Raw genomic sequence first — 27,917 nt, forward strand, 5'->3', positions numbered from 1 at the left:
TTTACAGGGATATGGATGAAAGGTCTCTATCTACCCAGCAACAGACACACTACACAAAATTCAAAGATATCAAGAGGCTATAGTCTCAATGCATAAACACATGGGACCAATCCATGCTTTCACCCACCAGACTACAAATACGAACTCCACCAAGTCAGAAGGGGGGTGGGGGTGTGGAACAACACCACTTTGGAGCAGTCTTCTTAGCAACCCACAATACAACGGCTCAGCAAAAAAGCTGCAGAGTCACAAATCCACAAACACATCTTACACAATCTTTTCTGCCTACTCTCAGCTCGTACCTTAGATGACATGTCTGCCTAAACCAGAAGTTACATAGCTGGTACGTGGTACTGGTATAAGGCAAACATACTTTGTCCCTGAGCCAAACCACTCATTGCAGCTTTACCCTTTCATTAATGGTGGCCACACAGGCTCAGCTCACAGCTAACTCATGTCCAGGTGGCTCAGAGCTTGTGCAGAATACACTCTAATTGAAAAACACATTTAGCTGTACTTTGAATATTTTTCACTATTTGGAAATTCCAGCTAACCAACTCACTGTAACCTTTATCCTGGCAGTAATTCAGATGGAGACACTCTGAAATACTTTCTTCAACCAAAAGATTCAGATAATAAATAAAAACTGTTCACAGTTTACCAGAAATCACATCTGTAGCAGCTTAAAGATGTGCTATAAAACCTGCATTAGCCTCAATCAATTTTTCACGTAAGTTTTTTGTTTTGTTTGGTGGGTTCTTTTTTCAACACATGCTGTATGGTTTCTTTCCCAGAAACCAGCAGCTTTCAGCTTCATAAATAATTGAATTTGTCTCAATTTTTACCTAACATTGACCATACAAATGTGGTGATTCAGTGTCACAGCTGGGGCTGGGGGGGAGAGGGCGAGGAGGGACAGACAACAGATCACAGTGATACAACAATTAGAATTTTTACTTCCCGGAATTTTTAATTCCATGTCTAATCATCCATGGTGTCAATGACAACGTGCAGGTATACCTTTCGAATGACAACAAAATCTCATCTAAAGTGGACAGCTAGTACGCTTCAAGAAATTATCAGAGTTACCTAACCTTGTAATGCATCTGCACAATGGCAGATTTTGGTTTAACCTGACAAAGGACATCTTCCATCTTCACACTCAGAAGACTGACTTTTCTCACGTGCCTAGAACTCAAATCCAAAGTAAATACCACCAAGTGCCTGAAAAACATTCTTACAGGTCAGAGGAAAAGTATGAATTTCAATGACCACAAAGCCCACTGAACTTCTGAACTTCCTCCTGCCTTTCTCCTTAAGCCATCATGACTTTAGTAAAATATCACTAGAATGATTTTCTAACTTTACTGAGTAGTATGTCTACTGAGGGTATCTATACAGGCTTTACCTTTCACAACAGTACTAAGCCTCTCCTGTCCTGCTTGGCTAACACACATCAAGATCGCAGAGTGCGTAGCTACCTCCAATTTTTATCCAGACAGAGAAAACCAATTTCTAGAAAGCTTTTTGCTAATGCAAACTTTTTTTTCCCTGTTGTCTCTTGATAAAACTAAATGCTTAAATTTAAAAATGAAACTGTGGTGGGTTGAGCCTGGCTGGGGGCCAGGTGCCCACCAGAGCCGCTCTCTCACTCCCCTCATTCACTAGGCAGGGGAGAAGAAGTATAACGAAATGCTTGTAGGTCAAGATAAGGACAGGGAGAGATCACTCACTAATTATCGTCACGAGCAAAACAGACTGAACTTAGAGAGGGAATTCATCTAATTTATTACTAGGCAAAACAGAGTAGAGGAATGAGAAATGAAATCAACTCTTAAAACACTTCCCCCCACCCCTCCCATCTTCTCGGGCTCAACTTCATTCCCGGCTTCAACCTTCCCCCCCTCTGCGGCACAGGGGGATGGGGAGTGGGGGTTACGGTCAGTTCATCTCATGGTGTTTCTGCCGCTTCTTCATCCTCAGGGGGAGGACTCCTCTCATCGTTCCCCTGCTCCACCATGGAGTCCCTCTCATGGGGTGCAGACCTTCAGGAGCAAACTGCTCCAGCGTGGGGTCCCCCACGAGGTCACAAGTCCTGCCAGCAAACCTGCTCTGGCGTGGGCTCCCCTCTGCACGGGTCCACAGGTCCGGCCTGGAACTTGCTCCAGTGTGGGCTTCCCACGGGCCGCAGCCTCCTTCAGGTGCCTCCACCTGCTCCGGCATGGGGTCCTCCATGGGCTGCAGGTGGAATCTCTACACCCCCTCATCCTTCCTCCATGGGCTGCAGGGGGACAGCCTGCTTCACCATGGCCTTCACCACGGGCTGCAGGGGGATCTCTGCTCCGGCGCCTGGAGCACCTCCTCCCCCTCCTTCTGCCCTGACCTTGGTGTCTGCAGAGTTTCTTACATCTTCTCACTCCTCTCGCCGGCTGCAAAAGCTCTCTCTCCAAGTGTTTTTCTTCTTCTTAAATATGTTATCACAGAGGCGCTGATTGGCTTGGCCTTGGCCAGTGGTGGGCCCGTCTTAGAGCCGGCTGGCATTGGCTCTGTCAGACACAGGGGGAGCTTCTAGCAGCTTCTCACAGAAGCCACCCCTGTAGCCCCCCCGCTACCAAAACCTTGCCACGCAAACCCAACACAGAAACATAATGCTTAAATTTAAAATTTAAACATAATGCTTCTCATGTCTGCCAAGAGAAGTGATTCACAAAATGTCAGTTCTCATGTCCTATGCTAGCACATGAATGAGAAATATTCCTGACTGCATCCACGTTTTCTCTGTGCCATCTACCCGCTGCCTGTGACAGTACATGATGGAAGTGCATTTTGCTAGTAGTTTAACAACAGCAAAGGTTGTTCTTTTTTAACTACCTACACTATTTCACAGGATATAAAAAGTTGATATAAGCTGGCATTATGTATTCTGACTAGAAAAATAGTCCCATGCAATAGGAAGCAACAGAAGACACTCTTGCATCCAGAAGTACACAATACTGTCATCTCAAAGACTTAATCTCAGAACTACACCTGTTTTTTGTCCCTTAGCAAGTGTGATTAGCATTCCCAACCAAATGACACTTCTACCAGAAGGAAAAATATTTTATACATCAAAAAACCTTGAAATAACTGTTTTTTCTCCCCATTCCATATAATGGGGTTTTATCACCTCACCCACCCCCCATTAAGAACGTCACCTTCAGTAGGGGCAAGGTACGTTTAAAAATGAGAATGTAGGTATAAAACCAGGTGCTCCACATTGAAGGAGACAAAGGAACAAGGCATCTTTGAAAAACAGGTCTTAGATTCTTTGAAACAACATCCATGCAGCCCAATTCATCTCCTATTTGGCTGTGCTAAGATGCCAAGTAGGGCACAATTGTACTATAATTATTTCACATTTTGGAAAGCATTTGCTGGATTCTTTTCCTTTCTCACAATTAGTTAATGAAGATGAAGCAATCATAACCAGCTATGTTAAGTAACCACATATAATATCTACAGCAGATGATGAATGAACCACATGACTTTGCAGCTTGCTCTTCTGACTACACCAGAAATCATCATCTAAAACACTGAGTCTGAAATACCTTTTGGCTCTTGTCACACATGCAACCACAGCAAATTCATGGTACTCTCTGTTTTCTGAAATATATAACTAATTGTTTACATGTAGTAGCTACATAGTCATTGAGGCACTCCTCAGAATCGCTGGTCAAAAGAATTATTACAAGCAACTACCAACATACTAGAAAAGGGAGAGAAGTCCTCAGATTTTTTATGATGAGTTGAAAAACGAGTCTTCCTTCTTTCCTCTGTAAGCATAAAGATGAACAAATGTAAAAGATCATCCTGATAGATAAAAATAATATTTTTTACATTCCACTGCTCCAGCATCTCTGGAATCCAAACACCAGCTGTTCAAAACAAGTATTATAGTACTGAGTTTTTTAATTTTTTTTTTTTTTTTTTTGCTAAATCAGGCTGCCTCACAGCTCAGGCTGAGAGTATCACTAGCAGTGTGTGTTTGCCTCACTCAAAGGCAGAAAGCAAGGGAACAAACTAGTGGTAGGACCATCATAACGAGCACACCTTGCTTTACTGAAGTAACTGCAGTCTGTTTATCCATGTATGTAAGGCTTTCAGAGTGGCTGCACCCGAGACAGCAGACATTCAGCACTCCTAACTGCAAACAACGTAAATTATGTAGAAGCAAAGAGATGATGTTTCTCCTATCTTTCACAGTAAGATCACACAGGTCTAGGACCTTTCGTTGTCTCATGGTTTATCACTGCAGGCTGTTACTTGCAGGCTGAATACCAAGCACCTTAAAAAGCATGCCTATATTTTATTAATGGACACTGTACTAAATAAAAGCACGTATCTAGAAAAAGATCGCAGTCTGCCACAGTAACAGTTTCAGATGATCATGTACTGCAAACTACTGGCAGTACACCATTTTCTCTACAAAGAACACAGAAAAAGGACATGTACTTGCCCATTTCCCCCTTCTATTTTCTAAATACTAAAGATGATCAAAGAAAATGCTAGAGGCAATGCCTTTAAAGGGAACAATGTCCCACCTTTGTGCTTGGCTGGGGCACCTCCTATAGCACTGACCAGTGAAGTTGGTATCACAATTCGATACTAGGATTCCTTGAAGAGTTACATTACATACTGCTTGACACATATACATACACAAGTATAGATAGTTATTTTATATTCTTGCATACAGTGGGCAGCACATACCCTGTATCTGTTTAATCCTCCAATGCAGCAAAAGTCTGTTCCATAGACAAAATAATCCTTCGAAGAACAGCAAAAGAAAAACAAGTCGCGGGTCCGCCCCCAGCCCCGGCTCGCTGGGCCCCGCTCCGCCTCCCCCCGCGGCGGCCGGCTCTTCGCAGCGCGGGCAGGCGGCAGGACGCCGGGGCTGGCTGTGTAGGGGTGATGGAATAAGGCCCGTGAGAGGGAGGTCGCCGTGAGGCGCTGAGGATAACTGGGTGCTCTTCCCGGAGGAGCCAGGAAAGGTACCGCAGGTCCTGGGCTTTCCTCCTGGGTGGTGTGTCACCCCGGCGCCTTTCGGTTCTCCTTTCGTGGCGCTGGGTTGCTAAGTTCAGGGAAGGGCAGGGGCCGGGCTGGGCGCAGCCTGTGGCCGGGTTTCCCTCAGGACGGGAAGCCTTTTTTTTTTGAGGAATGGATTGAAAGCAGCCCCAAGGAGAAGGACTTGGGGGTATTGATTGATGAGAAGCTCAACATGAGCCGGCAGTGTGCGCTTGCAGCCCTGAAAATCAACTGTGTCCTGGGCTGCATCAAAAGAGGTGTGACCAGCAGGTCGAGGGAGGTGATCCTGCCCCTCTACTCAGCTCTTGTGAGACCCCACCTGGAGTACTGCGTCCAGCTCTGGGGGCCCCAGTACAAGAGAGACATGGAGCTGTTGGAGCGAGTCCAGAGGAGGGCCACGAAGCTGATCGGAGGGCTGGAGCACCTCTCCTGTGAGGACAGGCTGAGAGAGTTGGGGTTGTTCAGCCTGGAGAAGAGAAGGCTCTGGGGAGATCTAATTGTGGCTTACCAGTATCTGAAGGGGCCTACAGGAAAGATGGTGAGGGACTGTTTATGAGGGAGTGTAGTGACAGGACAAGGGGTAATGGTTTCAAGCTGAAGGAGGGTCGATTTAGATGAGATGTTAGGAAGAAATTCTTTACTGTTAGAGTGGTGAGGCACTGGCACAGGTTGCCCAGAGAAGCTGTGGATGCCCCCTCCCTGGAAGTGTTTAAGACGAGGTTAGATGGGGCTTTGGGCAACCTGGTCTAGTGGAGGGTGTCCCTGCCTGTAGCAGGGGGGTTGGAACTAGATGATCTTTAAGGTCCCTTCCAACCCAAACCATTCTATGATTCTATGATTTTAACAAGTAAAGCGATTTGACCAAGTGCCTGCATAATAAGGCAGTAGTGATCATAATCAGAAACACCACCAGAAACAGATGCATACTGCAAAAAGAAGTTGCTCTCTCACATTTTATGGAAACATTGTATCAAGAAGTTGTGCTACTCACTGCAAACCTTATGATATGCACAAAAAAAGTCAGATACTGAAATCAGAATGACGAATACTGCAGTGCAAGTTAAACAAAAAAGACGTTACAGTAGCAGAGTGACTTCCATGACACAGAACAAACCTAGAAAATCCCTGGATACTTCACCATAACAGGGTTTCACTCTTTCATCCACTACAACAGTGATGAAAGACCAAAAAAAACCAAGGCACCACAGGTTATAAAACGAACACAAGCTCATTCAAATAAATGAAAGGCATTATATTCTGACATTTACAAGATGAAAAACAAAGTGACAACTGCCCTGGAACACCACTAGTCCCTACTCTACCTTCCACTGCCAAGTCCTGACTATTCTTAATGCCCAAGGCATTATTATTCCAATGCCACTAATCTGTTGACATGAAGTTCAAGTGCTTCTAATCTTTACACAGAAGCCTTCGTGTTCATGTAAAACCAACCTCTACCGACAGCCTGAAAAAGGGCTGATACCTGTCCTACATGCAACAGCTTGCCACTTTGCAAACAGCAATCAGCTTAGAACAGTCACAACCCATAAGTAGAAAGATTAATCTATCACTTTGCTAGAAAGTTCACTAAAAAAAATTTGTCTATCGTCCCACATAAAATAAGCTTTTTTAAAAAAAGTTCCATGTCAGTTAATTTTACTGAAAAGGCAAAAATTGATTAAAATTGTCGTTCTGCTCTCTGGCAAGAGACTGACTGCTGAGACCCCATCCAGAACTTACCACATTACTCTGTTTTCCCCAAGTCTTTAATCATACTCATTCAAACCCTACCCAAGACTAGTTATCGTAATGAAAACCTGCTACACCTATCAGAAGCACAGCATAACCACAGTCATAAGTATACTAAGCTTGTTCTTATTAACATCCAGCTAGCCTTGTAACAAAAGGCAAAGGAATGCAAGTCTACCTAATGATTCCTACTAGTTACGCTACCTAGTCCTGACCGTTCTAAAATGGCTTCTTTTTCCCTCCTTTGCAATAAAACTGAATACAAAAGAATCTAAATGAGGAGATTTTTACTAATCAGTTTTTTACTAACTAATCAGGATGACGAAAAGAGGGAGGGGAAAAAGAATCCCATCTCAGAACCCAAGATCTGTTAGCTCTTTAGACTTGTCTCGAATCATTCTTAGCCTGAATGCAATGAAACTGCTGTCAGGACAAACATACTATAGTTCCGGAAAGTATGTGGAAACACATTCTAGAAGTGTTAATAAAATTACCATGGCATTTATTCGGCACCCATTATTCTTATTCTGTTGCATTATTACTAGCACTCTCAAAAAGAAAAATACCCCAAGCATTAACTGGCATTTCAACTCTGTACACAAACTCTGTTGAGACTCTCACACCCAACCAACTAGTCACCTGGGTTAGCTACTCCCAGCTATTAGCTACCTTGTAAGCCTCCAATGTCAATGGAAAGTGTTACCTTTCAATCCTACCACTCCTGAGAAATTCCTTCAGAAATGTTGCCTGTAAGAACCATCAAAACACTAGGCTACAGTGAAGATACACCCCTTGTGCAGGTAGTGCTCAAAGCTATTTGAAAAATATACTGCTATTTTATCACTGTATATAGTATTTACTGCAAGACAGATCACTTTCAAAGGCATGTGAAGGAAATCTGATAAGCAACATAGCATTTCATAAATTAAATTTTACTTTGTTTGCCTGTTCAAAACTCAAGCATTACAATTTGCTACAAAGATATAAACAGCCATTAGCAGCTTCATTGACGAGGACCAAGACAGAAGTTCTCTACTTAGTGGAAAGGCTATGTACCAGAAAGAAACATCAGGTATTAACTGAGTAACTGGATCTGAACCTTAGTTGTAACACCTTACTTAGTAAATGGAAAAAAGGAAAAAAAAAAAATCACTCTTTTTGCTGGGAGGTAAGCATATTCTTTCTTATTTGATCAGGACAAGGATATGGTTGAGAAGTTTCTGAAGATACATGTGCAACAGTCCTGACCGTGTGTTCAGGCTGGACAACAAACAAGAACCCCCAAGTCTCACCGTCACGTTCCTTTACCACGACAGGGAAAATTACCATTCAAATTTCATTTACTTTATGTTACTAATGAGATTTCAAGAGAGATGCTAATTGAGCTTGACACTTCATCCTTTCATACAGCTCTGCAGATGTATGTTAGCATTATGAAAAAGTTATCTGAGACTCAGCAAAATTCACAAATCACTATTTTCGTTTCATCCTAGCATGGGTTTTGAGTGACATGAATATTAAATGAACTTATCAGAAAGAAAACACTGTTCATTAATTTGTATTCAATATTAAAACTTTACCCAGGTTTGAGGACAATACACATTAGCATAGCAAGGCATTATGTTATGTATGTAATAACATGCACTTGGTAGTAACAACAACCACCTACACACCACGTGCCATATGGTAAGACATAAATGAGAAGAGCGACAAACACTCCAGACTTCTATGCAACCACTATAACTAGCACTGTGGAAAAATAAACAAGATCCCTAAATTTTCCTAGACTGAAAAATGAAGTGCACACCACTTATGTACAATGAAACAGGAAATATTTAGATCTGTAGCAACATAACATCTTTGCAGGGAAAAAAAAAAAACAAACAAGGATCATCTTATGACTGGAATATATGACTTTAACAGATTCACAGATTAAAAAACCCACATGGTATTTGAATCCAGTATTAAGCAAATTCGTTTTCTAGATCTAATTGAATCCTAAATTGTTGAATTCATGTTCTTAAGGAAGTCTGGCTTTATATGCTGGAGAATAATAGAATCAGGAAAAAAATTAAAAAGTTAAAAATTAGAGACTGGAGCATTTTTCCTATGAGGAGAGGCTGAGAGAGCTAGCACTGTTCAGCTTGGAGAAGGCTCAGGGGGATCTCATCAATGGATACAAATACCCAAATGGAGGATGCAAAGACGACAGAGCCAGGCTCTTTTCAGTGGTGCCCAGTGACAGGACCAGAGGCAATGGGCACAGACTGAAAACACAGGAGGTTCCCTCTGAACATCAGGAAACACTTTGTCACTGTGAGAGTGACCGAGCGCTGCCACAGGTTGCCCAGGGAGGTGGTGGAGTGTCTCTCCTTAAAGATTTCAAAAGCTGTCTGGACATGGTCCTGTGCAACTGGCTCTAGGTGGCCCTGCTTGAGCAGGGGGGTTGGACCAGGTGACCTCCAGAGGTCCCTGACAACCTCATGCCTTCTGTGAAAAATGCTAAAATCTATTTTTTAAAGATATTGTGGCATAGAGCAGGAGCATGAACATTAGTATAAAAGATGATCTGCAAGGTTTGTGATTCAGGAATTTGTAACCATTACTATCATCCCAGATTTGTATCAATTAAAAAAAGTCAATAAAAACCACCTCTGAAAAAATCCTTTGGTGACATGCTCCCCATACCAACCCATACATATCAGTTTCATAGAAAGAAATTTTCAACATGAAATATAAAATTTGTGGCAGCTCAGCAACCTTCAGTAGGGTTTCACATCTGTTTTTTATGCCTGAAATTTCTTCGCATCTCCCAAAAGATACAGTCAGTCTCCTATGAAGATTATTATTCATTGTGCCCATCAAATGACATTATCAGGCAAGGACTGGCATCCAGGTTTCACCTATTATTTTCAGTAAACAAGTTTGGACAGTACTACTTTATCATCACAGTAGCAATTTTCAGTTTTCTCTGGCAGATAAAGGAGGTTTAATTTAATCTCTATTTTCTTTAGTTCTAAGCAGATGGTCACAGTCATTACTAAGAAAGTGACTCTACAGCTCCAGTGCAAATGTAATGCTTAAAGACAAACTCTGAAAGAAAACTCAGTAAGAGCCAGAAGGCATAAAGTACATATTCAAATAATTCTCAGGGAAAAAAAAAATAGTTTGCATGTGCAAGTCAGAAATATTAAAAATGGTTAAACCAGACAAAGCTGATTTACTGCTGACTTTAACTTTCTAGAGAGAGTCTCTGTGTAAGTGAAGACAGATACAGCTTTGAAGTGCCTCAGTGGAGAATGAGTCCGCAGCTAAATGCAAGCAATTGTAGTACAGCATTCAAACTTAGAAGAGGGGCATAATTTATAATTATTTGTTTTGTTACAATAGACTTCACTTTTACAATACACACAAAACACTTGGCCTCTGTCCCATAAAAATTGCAATTTTTTCAAAAACAAACAGCAATGCTACAGTGCAAGTCTGTCGTGGTTTAGCCCCAGCCGGCAGCCAAGCACCACGCAGCCACCCACTCACTCCCCCCCCCGCCCCGCTCAGTGGGATGGGGAGGAGAATGGGAAGGAAAAGGCAAGACCTGGTGGGTTGGTATAAGGACAGTTTACTGGGATAGCAAAGGGAGAAGGGAAGACAAAACAGAACAAAACAAAACAGTACTTAACAGAGTATACGAAACTGGTAATACACAATGCAGTTTCTCACCCAAGGACCGTACAACTCAGACCATATGCTCAGACCTGTCCCGAAACCGGACTGTCCCCAAGCCACGCGTCCTGGAGCTGCTACCCCCCTCCCCGGCTAGCCCCCCTTTTATGCTGAGCATGATGTCATATGGTATGGAATACCCTCTTTGGCTAGTTTGGATCACCTGTCCTATCTATGTCCCCTCCCAACTCCTTGTGCACCCCCCAGCCGTGCCACTAGCAAGGCGGTGTGAGAAGCAGAAAAGGCCTTGGCTCTGTGTAAGCACTGCTCAACAACAGGTCCACATAACAAAAACATCTCTATATTATCAACGCTGTTTCCAGCACAAATCCAAAACATAGCCCCATACTAGCTACTGTGAAGAAAATGAACCCTCTCAGCTGAAACCAGGACAAAGTCAAAAGTAAAATTCCAGATGAAGTATTACAAGCAGTTCTCAATATAAAAAAATGTTGATTTCAAAGAGTAAACGTGGACATACAGATCACAAGCACAGCAAGAATGCTGTTTTAGTGAGCATCGCAAGATAGCATAGGAGAAACAGAAGTAATCTCAGACTTCACAGACACTGATGGCTTTTAAGAAAGTCTAGAAAGAGATCACAATGTTATGGTGCACAAGTCATTACTGTGATCAAAGAACTACCTCAGAACTGAAATGGATTTTCAGTATTTCCTGAGAAGACAGAAACAAAAAAATTACTTACGTCTGTTCTTATAGCTAAAAAGTGTGATCACATCTGCCAATATCCATTAACTTGCTGAATAAAGCAATAAAACATAGAGCAAGGATCTCCAGGTCATGTAGTCTATAACCGTCACAGGCAACAATGCCATAAAGTCTTTTAAGATGGAGTCTGAACAATTCAAAGTCAGTTGTGGTGTTCTGCCTCGTGGAAGGCTATTCATTCTCCTGCTGTCCAGAAAACTTTCCCCATTTCTGATATTGAAGAAATTTAATCTCATTTATTTGTTCTTGTGCCAACATTATCCTGTAATTTAACACTTCAATCCAACTCTGCTTTCTACATATGGCCTCATGCGTTACGCTTCTCTCCTAGTTCTAAGCATGCTTTTATGTGGGTTCTCCAGTCCTCTAGCCATCTTCACATCAGTTTGAACTCGTATTTCTTAAACATAGTGAATCTGAAAAGTAGAGAATATTTCAGAAGAGGTTCTACCAAGTGTCTTTTAGAATGGTAGAGTTCCTATGTTGTATTCATACTGCGTTCCTTATGAAGTAACATTCATATTTAAACAGTTTCGAAAATATGTACATTCATAGAAACAAAAATATTTTCACATAGAAAGCATAACTCTAGTCTTTGCTATATTCCTACAGTACTCTTGAAGAACCATCACCTAGGTCTTCTATGGATTGCAAAGGGACGAATTATGAAAAATTTCAGTTTGCATTAGACATCAGGAAAGAAACAAGGAGGCAAGAACTGTAGAAATCATTTACTTTTTGAAAGCTGAAGAACTACTTTAGCTAGGAAGTGCTAAGAACATTTCAGAAACAGAAAGAAAAACTTTGAAAGCTGAGATTGTATCTTTAACTAGGCTGCAGGTGAAATAGTTTTATCTCTGCAGGGATGGGGAGGAGGAAAAACAGGTAGGGCTTCAAGCATGTACTCTCTGTTTCAGGTCTGAGGTAGAATGAGTAAGCTTCAGAGTAACAGACATTGGCAACAGCTGCCCTAAGAATACCTCATTGTAATTTTTCAAGAGGCAAAGCCAGTTTAAGAAGTTTCTGCTCTTCTCCAGCTTCTTGTTCCCAGCTCTGTGCCACAGCGTCACATTTGGCTGTGCCTCTGCCAGTTAAACGTGGGATGAGGGGGGTCGAAGCGTCAGGGGGAAGTGTTAGTTTGCTTTGCCAATCTTTATTTTAAAAATTGTCTTCACCAATTTAGTTTACAGACCAGAAAACGGCTGTACCAATGCAGGGAACGCACACAGTAAACATCAACATGCAGCTGGGAACATGAAGCCGGAGAGAGAGAGGTGAAGTTGTACTGACTGCCAGGCTACCTGCATATCACAAAAGGAGTGTATCTTTCTATTTGTTCTGAACCCACCTCCTGATAATTTAAGGTAAAGTCCCACAGCTCTTGGAAGATATCAGGCAGTATATCATTCCTCCTGCTGTTCACAGATGTACAGATCTCTAACCATACCCCTTTCCCCACCCCAGCTGTCATCTTCTAGACCAAAGGCCTCTCGCTTTTTTTTATTGGTTCCTCATGTAAAAGTGGTCTGTAAGCTCACCAGCCTTACTGTCATTCTCTACTACTACTTAGTTCCAGCACACTTTTTTTGAGACAGGAGGGCGAGAATAAAACACAGCAGTCAAGATCTCTTTGCAGCTGCACAGAGAGACAAAGCTTCCTCCTTTGTTTCCTGCTCTTTTCCAACCTGCTTCCTCGGTAGGTTGTAACAGTCCCACATTTCACAGCGAGTTTCATGTACCCTTTTATCAGCCAGCCACAACCCACCTGAAGGTCCTCCCACGACTTTCTGTGGCTGCCAGCATAGTGCTGCCAATATACTCTGTCATACCAGTATTCACCCCTTCTCCAGTTCATTTATGAAAGAAGAAATACCAGACCAAGCAGAGACCTCTTCAGGACTCCACATGAGGTGTGCAGGGGCGGGGGAAATGATTTTGGTGGGACATGTGGCTTACCGCTACTGAGTCTGTGATTTTTAATAACCAAGAGAAATCAAAAGTCACAGTCCATGGGTTGTGAATGGCTTCTTTTGCTCCAAAACACTTGAAGCCCAAGTGTCAGTGCCTTGGTAGCTTAAAATAACTCACTGGAACCTGTAAAATCATTTTGGGTCTTGAATCTTCCAGAAGTCTTTGTAAAAAGAGGCTAAGGAAATTTGCAGAAAGAATATGTCCCTTCTAAAGGGAACAAAATCATGTGTGAGACCTTAACTAAACTATCCACCCAATACCATTCACATAGGGATTGCTGAAAAGCATTGTAGAAAATAATGAAGTTTGACTCTTAAAAATGCTATCAATACTTTTGCTAGGCACTAATTTTTTTAAATAGTTAACAGTGTTGATAAGTTTACTGGAGAAAACTGATCAAGGGGTTCTGCAATTATCTGAAATGATGATGCCATTATTAATACACCATTTTCCATTGTTTCAGAAGAAAAAGTTGCAGGTTAAGAAATGCAGCAATTTGAAAAAAGGTGGTACAAAAGTCCAAAACCAAAATGACAGAACTGTGTTGTGAAATACAGCAAAAACATCCTTCTACCTTAGGACCTGTCTGCACAATCAAATCTAAAACTTGGGACATGAAGCAATGTTCAGTACTTTTTTTTTAAAAAATATGTTGCAAACAGATTTGAGGCACCATCCAATTTAAAACCTGCATCCAAGAAATAATACTCCAGGAAGAAAGCAAGGCTAGAGACAGTATTTTTGCTTCATAATCCAAAGGACTAAAACCATTTGTTTTATTCACAGTTGTCTTCTCAATAGGTTGCAATGGAAAATTTTACAGGCATGTTAGCTTTTCTATCCCTCACTTTCTAAATACTGAGGATCAAGATAAATGTAACATGCAAAAGCTTCCTTCAAATACAGACGCAGCTTTCCACCTCCATGACTATACTATAAACTGAGCAGCTACATTTTGGGATTGCAATTCTATTTCTACTTAATGTCCCTTGTGCTACCTCCCACAAAAATGTATGTCCTCTGCATGTCTTACTGAACGTACCTGTACCTACTCCTCTGTGCAACACCTGTGGCTAACTAGTCAACGGAAAAGCAGAAAAGCAATGATTTCATATTTAATGTGTCTTTCCTAATCGAACCCTCCTCTTTTTAAGGCAATGAAATCTGCCCCTAACATGTACAACCAAAACTCAAAAGCTCAATATAACATTTCCTTTAGTTATACATCAGCTATATAAAAATTACTATCAAGCTAAGTGAAAAAAGAAGTTAACTGCACAAAATAGGGATACATAAAAATGGTAACCTTTCAATAGAAACCTAGCTTTCCCAAATGGCACTTTTTTAGACTAATCTGTATCAAGAAATTTAGGGTAAGTACTTCAATTACTAGAAGAACAGTAACTCTTGACTCTTGGGCAGTTGCAAATAAACATAATTTTTGTAGAGTGCTGCAGGAAGCGTCAAGAATTTTCTAAATCCTCTCTCATTCAAAAAATTCTCTGGAAGACAGCATTGCATACATTAAATCAAATGCAACCCCAGCTTGTCAAACTGAAAAATCCTTAGTACCGTTCTACTCCCTTTAGAGGGAGGGAGAGAAGGCTAGCCTCCTTTGTACACTGAAAAGTCTCATCAAATCCTCTCCTGTTAGTGGGGATCCCACACTCAAATCCCCTCCTAAAATGAATTCATTATTTCAAACATAATGAATAAATTCTTCAACCTTTTGGGTAGGAGAAGGGGAGAATAGGAGGCAAGTGGAAGATGAAGATTCTTTCTTCCTTATAGAAGAAAATGACAGTCAGTGGTCATTTCTCCATGAATCACACAGTGGTAGACAGCAGAAGCGGAAAGTGCTTGTTATCTTCAACTTTTACGTCACAGGATCTAGCGACAGCGGCGTGAACACTAGTGAGCAAAGGTCCCTGCACATGCAGTTGAAGATACGAGGGGCCACAGATGCATCAACAGCCTCTCAACTGAAATCTTGACACAAGACCTTGCAGTGACAGACAGCGCTGTGTGTTCCAAGGTGTGCTACTTCACAGGACCACCTTTCCCTTTGTTAATAGCAGAGACATGTAAATATCAACCATTAAACAGTGTCTTCAAAATCTGCGTTGGCAAGCAATGCCGTCACAGCGGTGTGATGCTGAGCAAATGGGAATGGAGCACCAAGATGCTGCTCTGCGCATCTGCAGTTGGGAGGAATCTTGACAAAGTGTAAAAGCCTGGGCCTAATTGTAAAGAAAATAATTTTTTCAAGTATCACATTTGCTGTTGTCCTAAGACAATTTGTTCAGTGTTGTAACAATACACCGCTCTGAGAATATCATGGGTGAGATTGTACTCATAACCGGCGGGAAAATAAATCTTTTGAGTAACTGAGAATTTAGAAAGAATATTATTAGTAAACGTACTTTTTTTTTTTTTAAATTCAGGTGAACTTTTGAAGCTGCTTTTAGAGCTTTATAAAAACAACTAGAAGACAAAATAGGAGATTCCACAAAAACATTCAACTCTTCCCTCCCATTGTTTGTTACTGAGATTAACTTGGCAATACAATTTCTTTAAAACAGAAAGTTTTAAGTGCTCAAGATCCAAAAGCTGACGGGTAAGATTTCTCAAAAATTTAAACTAAACTTAAGAAGGATGAGGTTCATTTGCTCATAAAGCCCAGGTTTAAATGCACAAAAGTACCCTTTGCTATACATAGCTGCTTCTTCACCCCTTGCTGGGTTGTAAATTAAGCTGGTGAAATGGTATTAGAGAATAAAAATGAAGGTTAGTAAATATAGAAAACAGAAAATTCAGCCCTAAACAATTTACAAGACAAACACAGGGAAGCCTTACCTCACTTAACCAACCAAAAGATCAATATTCTGAAGTGAAAAGTCAGCAATTCAAACCATTTTATAAAGAAGGGTGAAAAAATAACATGACAGGTAGAAGACAGACAGGAAAATTCCATGAAGCAGCTGACAAAAAATTTGGTTTTCACCTTTTTGCCTTGGCATATTTTATTACAACTACACATAAGTGGTAGTCTCTTCCTAACAGCTTGTTTATTTTCTGCTCTTCCTTTTCTAGTCTCCTCAAATGAAGTTGGTCTTTTTATCTTTTTTAATCACTGTGCTAAAGAACTGGAGTGAACCTAAGCTAATAAAACTAAAGAACACTTTGAAACAAAATGCTGACGTATTGCCAACATTAATTTTAGCCTGTATTTTCAACAGGGTCTCACTACCCCAGCTCGAAACCGTTCATGCCTTGGACATTTTGGGTTGAACTCCTGTACTAGAATGATCTCACATACAAATTGCAATGCTTAAGTTTCAGTTTTCTGTCTATTCTTTGACCATTTTTCCATGGATACATTTCAGATCCGGTTTTAACTTCCACGTGTTTTAACATTTGTTGTAGCAACATGATAATGAAATATACAAGCCATTACAATCACATAGGTCTTTCAAAAATATGAAGACAGCATTTATTCCACTTGCAGAGGAGGTACATCCTCAATCTTCAAGCTAAGCTTTATGTTAGGCACTAGGTATACATCTTGGAAATAGAACTGTATCATGGAAACACTGAGAAGCTCTTTGCCATAGCATCCCTGGCAATATAAATACCCAAGATGACAAACAATATCATCATGTGAGCATTCCAGGCCAGCCTATAAATAGCAATTCAGAAAGAACTGGCCTCTCACAACTACTGTGCCTCAGTACAATGTGTATCTGCTAAAAATATCAACTTAAATGTGTTCAGTAACAGCATGCAATGAAAATAGTCTGTCAGAATTTTGTGAATTAAATAGTTATTTACACATCTTATCTCATTTATTAAACTGATAATTCACATGACTATGGTGATTGCACAAATGTACACTTTGCATGTGAGTGTTAACAGTATTTGACTGATCCTAGAACATGCATATTCGCAATACTATCCTTGATAATGAAGTCCTACTTCAGACCTTCTTCAGAAACAGCATGACTAAGTGGCTGTCTTCATATTGTGATCAGAATTTATGATTCAGAAATTAACTTAGGATTCCAGCAACAAAAGCAAAAGGGCACATGATATTATGCAAACAGTTTTATCTCCAAGATGCTCATCTACCTGTATCTACATAGACTATAAAAACATACATTCACAGAGAATGATTGCTTTGTACGAGAAAATATACTAGTTTGATACCATTAATTATTTTTCCAGAAAGAACAACTGAACAACAGATTCATACTAATGGTTACACCATGTATTTATACAATAGAGGGAGTGGACACATTCCTCAGGTAGCAGATCAGTAGTACGCAAAGTTTCAGAAACAATCAGAACTTCCTGAGAGATAATGGAAAAGATAATTCATGTATTACTCAGGATAGACTTACTCATTTTGCTTTGCCAAAAAAGGACGGCATTAGACACTGTTAGGGAAGAAAACGACAATTTACTTGAAAGTATTAATGACTTTAAAGTTTATTAATGGCTGCAAATGTTGATTTTAGCAATTCATATGGATATAGCCAAAGAAAAAAAACTGTTCTTGTATCTCTGCAGCATGCCTCATCCCACTTACTGTCTATACTTCAGTCACTTCTGTTACACATCTCACAAGTCAACTACTTCATTCAGTGTAACAAACCAGTGACAATAAAGTCAAATGAATGAACGAGGAGAGAAAAAAAAAAAAAGATTAATTAATTTGTGGTGGCACCTATCAAGCTGCTCCTGGGAGCAACACGACTAAATCAGTTCTCCCTGTACACAAGTCCCTCAGCTTTGTTATTATCTTTAGAGCCTTAATGGAAACATTATGCCAAGCCTTTTTAAACTTTTGCAGGCCTATTATTGATTTCACCTCTGTACAGAGGTGGGAGTAGCAAGGAATACTCCAAATGACGATGCAGATGAGTGTACATCCCTCAGTGAACAGCAAGCAGCCCCCTTTATTCTAAGGCCCAGGAGGACAGGCTGCCACAGCTCAGAAACCACAGCTCAGTTCTGGAGAGATTCCCAGCAAAGCACTGACATGTGACCAGCAGCACACTGCGCTACTACAGAAACCAGTGAGTAACCCAGATGCGCCGCTGAGGACCAGTGGGATGGTCAGGGTTAATTAGCTGGACATCCAAACAGCACTGTCCATGCCCACTGTGCTGGGGAGCAGTGGCGGCACCCCTGCAGGGCTACTGATCTCTTTGTCCTCTCTCGCACCTCCAAGCAAGAACCACTGAGCTCACTCCCAACCATTATACGTTTTTGAATGCAAGTTGCACGGATATAAGAGTTTGCTGCTTAGAAAACTAGAGGCTGGGTAACCTTCAGCAAGTAGCTTCTAGGGAGTTAAGGCGGAAAAAAAGACAGGGGGTAGGTCTAGGAAACCTTAACTCTGTATTCCACTTTTTTAGTCATTAATAAGCTATATTTATCTACCATACAGCACTGAAGATTTAAACTTAACAGACAAGCTATTAAGTGTGAACTGAGAAAAAAAAAAACAAAACCAAACCATAAGTAACCAGGAAAGACATAGAAATCCCTTTAGATCAGTAACAATGCTGAGCCAGTGCCAAATAATTTTGCAGCATCCTGACACATTTTTATAATCTTCTGGTTAGTTGCAGTTACAGACCTGTTTCAGAAACTCAAATATTATACAGATACTAGAAATAAATAGAAAATAATCCCCGATATAATTGGAAACTAAAGCATTCTCAGTGTTTAAGACAAGTCATTAGTCTCTGTGAGGGACAAAGATGTAAGTGTAAATACTAATTGGTTCTTTTTTGACAGATCCATGCACAGCTCTTAATAGTCTAAAACAGCTATCCTTGTAACTACATCAGTTGATTATATATTCTATTTAAAGGAAATAAATAATAGCAATTTCAAATCACAGATCTTACTCCTGACCAGCAGGACAGATCTGTGTCCTGTTACCAAAAAGTGCTCTGAAATACAGAGAATGTATGTGAGACAGTTTCAGTTTCCAAGTTGCATGTTGAAACAGGAATGTGCTCTTTTGTTCTATTTTTTTCCCCTCATTTAATCATAATGAAGTCACTTGCGACATTACAACGGTTTCCAGAGCAACAGTCCAGTCAGATGTGATGAACAGAAGATAAGGGTGTGCGCAGGAGTGCTAGCCCTGTAGCCCACCGCTGATCTTGATGGGAAATTCAGCATAAATCTGTTTAGGCCAAAGAAGCAACTGGATCTATCCTCTTCTATATGCAAGGATAGAGTTTCATATAATGGGATCAGACTTTAGATCAACATTAAAGAAATACAAGGTGAGAGAATGTTTTTTCCCCAAAATATCTGAAAAAGATGTATAAATCATCTGGTCTGTTCCACAGGGAAAATACATGATGTATAAAAACAAAGCAGAAAAAGCTACTGTACCACAGCACTTACAGTTGCAATAATACAAATGATAATCCAATAGCTGGCTAGACTCATCATCCTTCAGTATTTGGCTACCAGATTTCCCAACAACTTAAGGACATAATACTTTACGAATCCAGAGCAGAAAGGGCAAGGTCTAAGTAATAACCCTAGATTAAGTCAGGTGCGTATACAAACCGGACACTGTCAGAAATATGAGAAATAGAGCATTGTGCCTTGAAATGCAGGAACGTCAGCATGAGAAATGCTGCCTGAATTCATACAGAGATATACTTGGTCCTGTATCTATAGTCAAATCACATTTAGGGGTTTCATGAGGTGTCTGCAATCTTTCAAAACAGAGTGCCTGAAATGCCGTGGGTTAACAGACTCATGTGTCTGTGTCCTGGGGCATGTTATGTATATATACTACATATTAATGATTAACCCACAGCACAAAACACGAAAACTGCACAGTCAGCAACGTTTAAATATGTGAGGCACAGGAGAGGAGCTTTTCTTTCTCATACTGCAGTAATACCTTGCAGATGATTAATATTTTTCCAAAAGATTCTCCTCAGAAAACTGATAGAAATATGCTGTAATCATCTCCATCAAAGCACATACCCTCCTACTGAAGGAACAGCCCCAAACAAGCATTTGAAGGAACAATTATCAGCAAAAGCAATTGTTTCCTTATTGACATTGTCTAACTATTGGCATGAAAGCTAACCAGGAATCCTGCTTCAAAAGCAAACCAGTCTGTGAACAATCCTCCAGACATGTTGTTCCCATGACAGCTTCATACTTCAGGTCAAACATAACACTGAACTACAGTGAAAGGGAAGCTCTGTGGAAACGGAGCACAGCTGTGAAAAAAAGTTTTGATTGAGACCCGTATAAACAAGTGATGTAACTCAAGTTTATTTACCATGCTAATCAAAGTCCAGAAAAAAAAAAAAAAAGAGGGATAATTTCTCTGTTTAAACTGGAGAGAAACAAAAAGACAACTCCAGGAAAATATCTAAGTTCTAAATAGTACAATGAGCACCAACACACAGCATTATTTCTGCTCCTAATGGTACTTCTACCCTATCGTGCAGTCTTCCAATGTAGACAGACACCTATCTACAAAACCACAGGACCACAAAAAAGGATGAAATTTCATGTGCCGCATCAGGTCTCAAACCAGCACGAACTTTAACTTAAAGTCACATTTTATGGATTTCATGTTTTAGGATAAATAACTACAATAGACAAATGACAGTAGCCCTGGTAAACTTGGTATCTTGGTCACTAAATTTCCAAAGAAGGAATAAAATCCATCCAATGCTAGTCCTAGAGAGTAGTTTAGTGTATCTAAAGTAAGCCTATCGTTACTGCAATATGAGTAGCTAGCTCCTAGTTAAGCTTTCAGAGGGGCATACTGCAAGAGAGATTTTGGAAATGTATGCTTTAATCTGGGGAGGCAGTAGCAGGAAAAAGAATACAGGAAGATCTGGGTGACATACTCATTTCCAACTGAGCAGCTTAAAAGCAGATTTTTACAAATCTGAAATCTGTCTAAGCTTGTTTTAAAAAAAAAATTAATTACTTGGCCCATTTGAAGAGCTGTCTCAAAACAGTTTTTCTTAGGTCGCCTCATCACCCAACAGCAACTCTCTTCCAGAAACACATCTCACACATGAAAGGGGGGGGGGGGGGGGGGGGGGGGAGGAGGGAAAAAAATCACAAAAAGAAAAAAGTGTACTCTATACACTGACTATCCTTTAGCAATCTGCGAATTCCCATTGTACTTTCATGGTCAGATCTGAGTTGTCCCCCAGGAAGCCACAATAAAATATACCCCAGACTTCCCTGAATGAGAGACTACCATTCTCACACACCTCTCACCTTGGTACCAAAACCTGGCACAGCCTGGAATATAAAATCAAAGTTAGAATTTAATACCTTCATAATGTCTTCTCCAGAAGGGAGGCACAACATGGCAACATTAGACAGAGCCTTGAGCGTCCCTGTCACCCAACAGCAGCAGACACACCTGCACCCAGCCTACCTTCACTCTTCTTTTATTGCCAACAGCAACACTAAATTAACAGTGGGAGAACTGCTAAGAATTATCAAACACCTCAACCTTAGAAATATTCTTCCAAGATGTCATCTGAATCATTAACACCTGACACGAACAACTAATTCAAAGCCGTATCTATATATGCTCGCTCCATTTTACCTATAGGGTTGTGTGAGGTCCCAAATGCTGCTCTACAGCAAGGGAAAGCTTGGTGACTCTCTGGCAGGGAAAAAAGCGCATCTTTGCTCTCCAAGTCTTGCTCAATTGTTTCCTTTACCCACATCCTGCAAAGAGCTCCACAGTAAAAGCAATTATTTACTATTTTTTCTCTTCCATGCCGTAACTGAAAAAATAATTAAGTCTGGAGGGTTGTTTTTTTTCTTAAATGAGTTACAACTGTTCCTATGCTAGTCACTTTTGTATATCTTTATCATTCACTTCATTACTCTTCAAAGATAACAGAAAAGAATCTCCTCTGCACAGCTGTCTTGTCACCATGTACAGATAATTATTTGAATTGATGGTATTATCTGTGGATCTAAAACAGTGCTGAACAAAAATAGTAAGGTACTAAAGAGGACAAAGATACAAAATATAAAATACAAAACCCCAAAACTTAGTAAAAGCATAGAGCCTAACTAAAAAGACCTACTTTCTCATGTCTTAGAGGGGGGAAAAATTAAATGGAATAAACTTCAAAATAACCAACACACAAGCAGATGCATTTCTTCAGAGAACATATTTCATATGTTCCTGCATTCACAGAAAGCCAAACCAGAGAAGTTACTTTCATGAACTTTTTTTTTTTCAAACCAGTTCCTGAAGAGCTTTTAAAAGCTGTCTATTCTTCATTACTGCAAATTACTTCCATAATCTCAGAAAATTGTGACACAGGATTTACAGCAATTTTCCCTTCCCAACAGAAACCAGTGCCTTCTGACCTAATTCCAACTAAATCACCTCATCTAAGCTTCAATTTGTATCAGAGGATTTTCTCTTCCTTTGCTAAACACTGACCATTCTATTTGCAAACTCCCACAGTCTCTATGTGAGACATCGCCTCTATTCTCCACCTCTGCCACAAGCTGAGGAAAAAGAAAACATTTCCCAACAATTCAGTTTCCATTTTTTTCCTCCAAATCCAAGACGTGGATGATTCTAATTTAGTGTAATTGCACATACACGCCATCTGATCCATCGCACCTTGTCTCTTTACAAATACTTCACTTCTCTGTCTTCTTGAAGTCTATTATTTATTAAAAAGGTGCTTTTCTTAACATCAAGGTTGTCCATAATAATGAAGTTCACAGAAATCTAACATTGTTAGCTTCAGGACTTGGTCTTACAGATACTCAATGCATCTAAACAGATACCAGCAAATATGTTACTTGGTATCTCTTATTTAACACTCTTCCCAAGCATGACTATAGGCTGGGCGAGGAATGGATTGAAAGCAGCCCCAAGGAGGAGGACTTGGGGGTATTGATTGATGAGAAGCTCAACATGAGCCGGCAGTGTGCGCTTGCAGCCCAGAAAGCCAACTGTGTCCTGGGCTGCATCAAAAGAGGTGTGACCAGCAGGTCGAGGGAGGTGATCCTGCCCCTCTACTCTGCTCTTGTGAGACCCCACCTGGAGTACTGCGTCCAGCTCTGGGGGCCCCAGTACAGGAGGGACATGGAGCTGTTGGAGCGAGTCCAGAGGAGGGCCACGAAGCTGATCGGAGGGCTGGAGCACCTCTCCTGTGAGGACAGGCTGAGAGAGTTGGGGTTGTTCAGCCTGGAGAAGAGAAGGCTCTGGGGAGATCTAATTGTGGCTTACCAGTATCTGAAGGGGCCTACGGGAAAGATGGTGAGGGACTGTTTATGAGGGAGTGTAGTGACAGGACAAGGGGTAATGGTTTCAAGCTGAAGGAGGGTCGATTTAGATGAGATGTTAGGAAGAAATTCTTTACTGTTAGAGTGGTGAGGCACTGGCACAGGTTGCCCAGAGAAGCTGTGGATGCCCCCTCCCTGGAAGTGTTTAAGACGAGGTTAGATGGGGCTTTGGGCAACCTGGTCTAGTGGAGGGTGTCCCTGCCTGTAGCAGGGGGGTTGGAACTAGATGATCTTTAAGGTCCCTTCCAACCCAAATCATTCTATGATTCCATGTTTACAACAGAGCAGCCATTTATCTTTGCCCAGTGATGGAAACTATTACTGCTATCTGTGCTGACTCCAGCTGGTATAAGACTAATATAAAATTCTGTTAGCTGCTTTGAGCTGCTTATTCAGCTGGCAATAATAAAAGTCAAGCGCATTAACAGCAGCCTTGCATAGCAAGAGAATCAACTAAACACCCCTGTGAACCTTTTCGCCATTTAAGAAAAAAAAACCCAAACCCAAAAACACCCCACCAGACAACACTACTTGGCACCTCAATCTCAAAAAGCATTACAATTACTTTTTTTTCAAACATGTCTATTAAATCAGCTAAAATTACTTAAAAAAAAAAAAAAGAGAAGGTGCTACATCAAGGCAGTATACTGTTTCCTGTATACAAATTGAAATAGATTTCTAAAATCAGAGACATCTTTACAGTTCAAGAGGCCACTTGGAGGATGACACCTCTGAAGCAAGTGTTCAGGAAACAGTTTTTCTCTCTCTCAAACAATACTTAATTGAATATTGATTAAGATTTTACGTGTCCTTTTATATTTTAAATGACAAGATACAAACTATTGGAGAACACTCAAGCAATCATCATCATAAACATGCAATGGGAAATTTCATGTTCCCCTGCTTGTAAATTGCAGAATTTTGGGACTATGATCTGGAAGATACTAAAAATGAAATTTTACCAGAATTTTAGTGGGCTTTCCATCCACCCTTCTCTCTGAAGTCACAACAAAGTTACTGTAGGCATCAGTAAGCACCCAGACCAAGGAAACACAACTTCAACAGTTTAATAGAGTATGTGCAACTTTTTGGTAATTCATTTTATTTATTAAATGGACATGTGCAGTAGAAATTTTCTCGTGAACTGTCACCAGCTCTTGACTCTATCATGCTCACTAAATTCCTCTTTCTCATCTATGCATTTTGTAACAAACCCTCCTGACACAGCTCATAATCCATAACGCTCTTCTATCTTTTGTCCTTCTACAGCTTCTGTGCAATGCAGTACTTGTCTCAGAGCCGTCAACCTTCTTCTGCCTGCACAAGGCTTCAATTTTCCATATTTCCAAGTAATTTCTGATTCTTATCTTTCAGTAAACTGTTGAGCCTAAATACACAGAGCAGACAAATACCAAAGAAAAAGCTGCTGTTAAAAGAAGGTGGTCCTAGCTGATAGACATGGACAATGAGAAAAGGTTAATTAACCATCTTATATTTGATAGTTACCGAAATGTGTTATCACATACTTCCTCTCAAACCTATGAAATCTCATTTTGTGACTGAGATTAAACTGTTACTTTCATTTGCATACTATACTCCTCCTGATTTGCCAACACCACCCCCACCAGCACCCTGAGATGCAGTTATTAAAGAAAGAAAAGTTTAGAGATGTAGTTCTTAGTGCAGGCTTTGAAGACAAAAGACATTTTCTGTGACATCAGAAACCCAGAGGATGGTAACCACCATCTCAGCTTTGTCCAAGGCAGCAGGACGTCAAAGCTTTCTACATTTCAGAAAGGAGGCTGACTTGTCTCACCTACCGTACAATCCAGAAAGAGGAGAAGCGCAAGATGGTCAAAGGCAAAAGGAAAAACCTATCTTGTTTCCTCAAGTTTGCAGCTACAATCTTTCTTTACTTTAGCAGTTTCTTCCAATAATTAAGTAACTGTGCACTTCTGCCCCCCCTTCACTGGACTTGAGCTTTTAGCTGTTAGTCTTTGGTACGTGAAGAAACCTGTTCCTGGTATAATATATCTGTGAAATTATTAATTTACTATTAGTAAAACTAAAATACCTGTTTTTTAAAAATATTAATTCAAACATTTTATAAGTATCACAGTTGAAAAAAAGATTAGCTGAAATGCTACAAAGCATCTCTTCAAGAGGAGAGCTACTTAACACTGAAATTAACTCTCAGGGCACAGAATTAAATGGATGAAGGTTACTAACTTCTGACATCACCTCAGCTGATGTGCAAAGCACTACCTGATCACGATCTTGAGCTCAAGGTCAGTTGTTCATCCAGTCTAAGTTATTGTCTATAGTTTCACTCACTTTTCTGAAGAAAAAGCGTAAAATTCTCAGTCCTCAGTAAGTTATACAGCATTTCATTTTAGGAAGCTAGAAGAAGATGCATGGGAAAGATTTAGCTACTACGCCAAAGTAATCTGACCTCTGATCAACCCAAAGGAATTCCCCACTACTGCACCTCACGTGGACTGACTATATGGAAAAAGGTACAATTCAGAAGGAATAAGTAAAGCTTTTGCTAATAAATGAATGTTGTCTTTTAATTGCCTTCATGTATTTCTATTTAGTAATCCATATTTCATGCATCACATTACGTTTGTCAGCATTTTGCTCCCCTTCACAACCAATTTTTAAGGTTAATACTGCACAGGAGCAACCAAAATATATATTAGCGAAGTGAAAACTTTCCTAGAAGTGGTAAAGACACTAATCATGTGTTTACCAGGAGTAAAGATCTTCCAGCCTTTGAAAATATGCCACAAATTGAAAGCAAGAGTCAGATTGCGCGCTTTTTATTAAATGAAAGTTAAAGTTGATTCTTCTCTATTTTCATTTTTTTTCCCAAAGTTTTCCTTCTCCTATTATGAAATCAGAATGGTTTTATTAGTTATTAATAGACTGACAATTATAATAGTATAGCTAAATACAGGGAATTTTTGTGGCTAGGTTTAAGAATCTATGCTAATAAATACACTAAAGAGCTACCTCATTTTATAACTTCCAATTATCTCAAACATTTACTTCTAAGCTACTACATCAAAGTGATAAATATGCACTGAAATTGAGGACTGACCTCGCACATGGTGATCCATTGCAATGCCCTATAAAAATGCATCTTCCCAGCCCTCCCCTAAAATATTGCTACTAACATCACAAACGTCAGTTAAAACTTATGTGATTAATGGCTCTTTCTACATGCTTTATCAACATAGGTGCAGTGCAGTCTGAAAACCAGTAGTGGACCTTATTTTGTAGGAATGGAAACTGAAGGAAGGCAACACCACTACCAGAGGACTAATCAAGCTTGCCAGCTTTCATTCATAGATTTCTCAATGCTCAATTTAAATGACCACAATCCCAAAAGCAATATACAATAACCTGAGCAACTCCAAGAAAGAAAGAGAGAAGCTTTGATCTAAAGTCATTATGTCAGCTACAACAGATTTTATAAAACATCAACACAATATGCAAGATTAGTCCATAAAAGAGCAAAGCTGGGATTTTAACAATGGAGAACTCCAATACAAAAGAGACTAATATTAAATCACTGTATTATGATTTGGGGAACTCTCATGATCATCTTATTTAAATAGGAAGCTGCATTAATTACAGACATCCAAAACCAGTCAACAGAAATGGGTAAGGAGGATGAAGGCTCCCCTTTTAGACAAATTTAAAGATTTAACGCTATGCAAACCTGGTGGTCAGTACATAAACTGCCTTCAAATAATATTTCCTTCACAGATATTATCTCTGTATAATTTATTATATGTTGTATAGTAGTGGTTGTAAACAGTCATTAGTTCTCTGTATCTCAATACTTTGAATAAGCTCAGACATAATGATGTTACCAAGAATCAGCAGAGCCACAGTAGCTGCAAACAGCAATTGCAAGGTAGCAAAGTTTGCCTGGCCCACAGACACTTAAGACAGCTCACATCACTTACATGAAATTGTTGATTTTGATTGTTTTTTTTTTACTTTTTTTTTTGTATTTTCTACATTGTTACTTGCTCCTTTCGGCAGCTTTAGATTTTAAGTTTAGCATTGATGCACAAAAATAGCTTGGAGGCCCAGGCTTCCTTCCAGTCATGTGTAAATTAAAAAGCTACAGTTGTATAATTAAAATTAGCTATTCCCCCCCCCCAAAAAAGGTGTTATTTTCTACTCATTACTAGTAACATGTTGCAGTAAGAGAGTCAGGAAAAAAAACTTATTGGATAGCTGACGTGTGCCTACCAGACAAGTCTCCTGAAGCAATCTGCGAACTGAAGTAATTCTTGAGATAATACAGTATTTTACCTTTGCAG

General features: G+C 40.1%; 1 protein-coding gene across 5 annotated transcripts in view; it reads right to left on the reverse strand.

Annotated features, from left to right (window-relative positions):
- KIF13A (kinesin family member 13A) overlaps nucleotides 1-27,917 on the reverse strand; it is a 120,311-nt gene that overhangs the window by 73,797 nt on the left and 18,597 nt on the right. The window lies entirely within an intron of this gene.

Source organism: Grus americana, chromosome 2, assembly GCF_028858705.1.
Source record: "Grus americana isolate bGruAme1 chromosome 2, bGruAme1.mat, whole genome shotgun sequence".
In the NCBI taxonomy this organism is placed as follows: Eukaryota; Metazoa; Chordata; class Aves; order Gruiformes; family Gruidae; genus Grus; species Grus americana.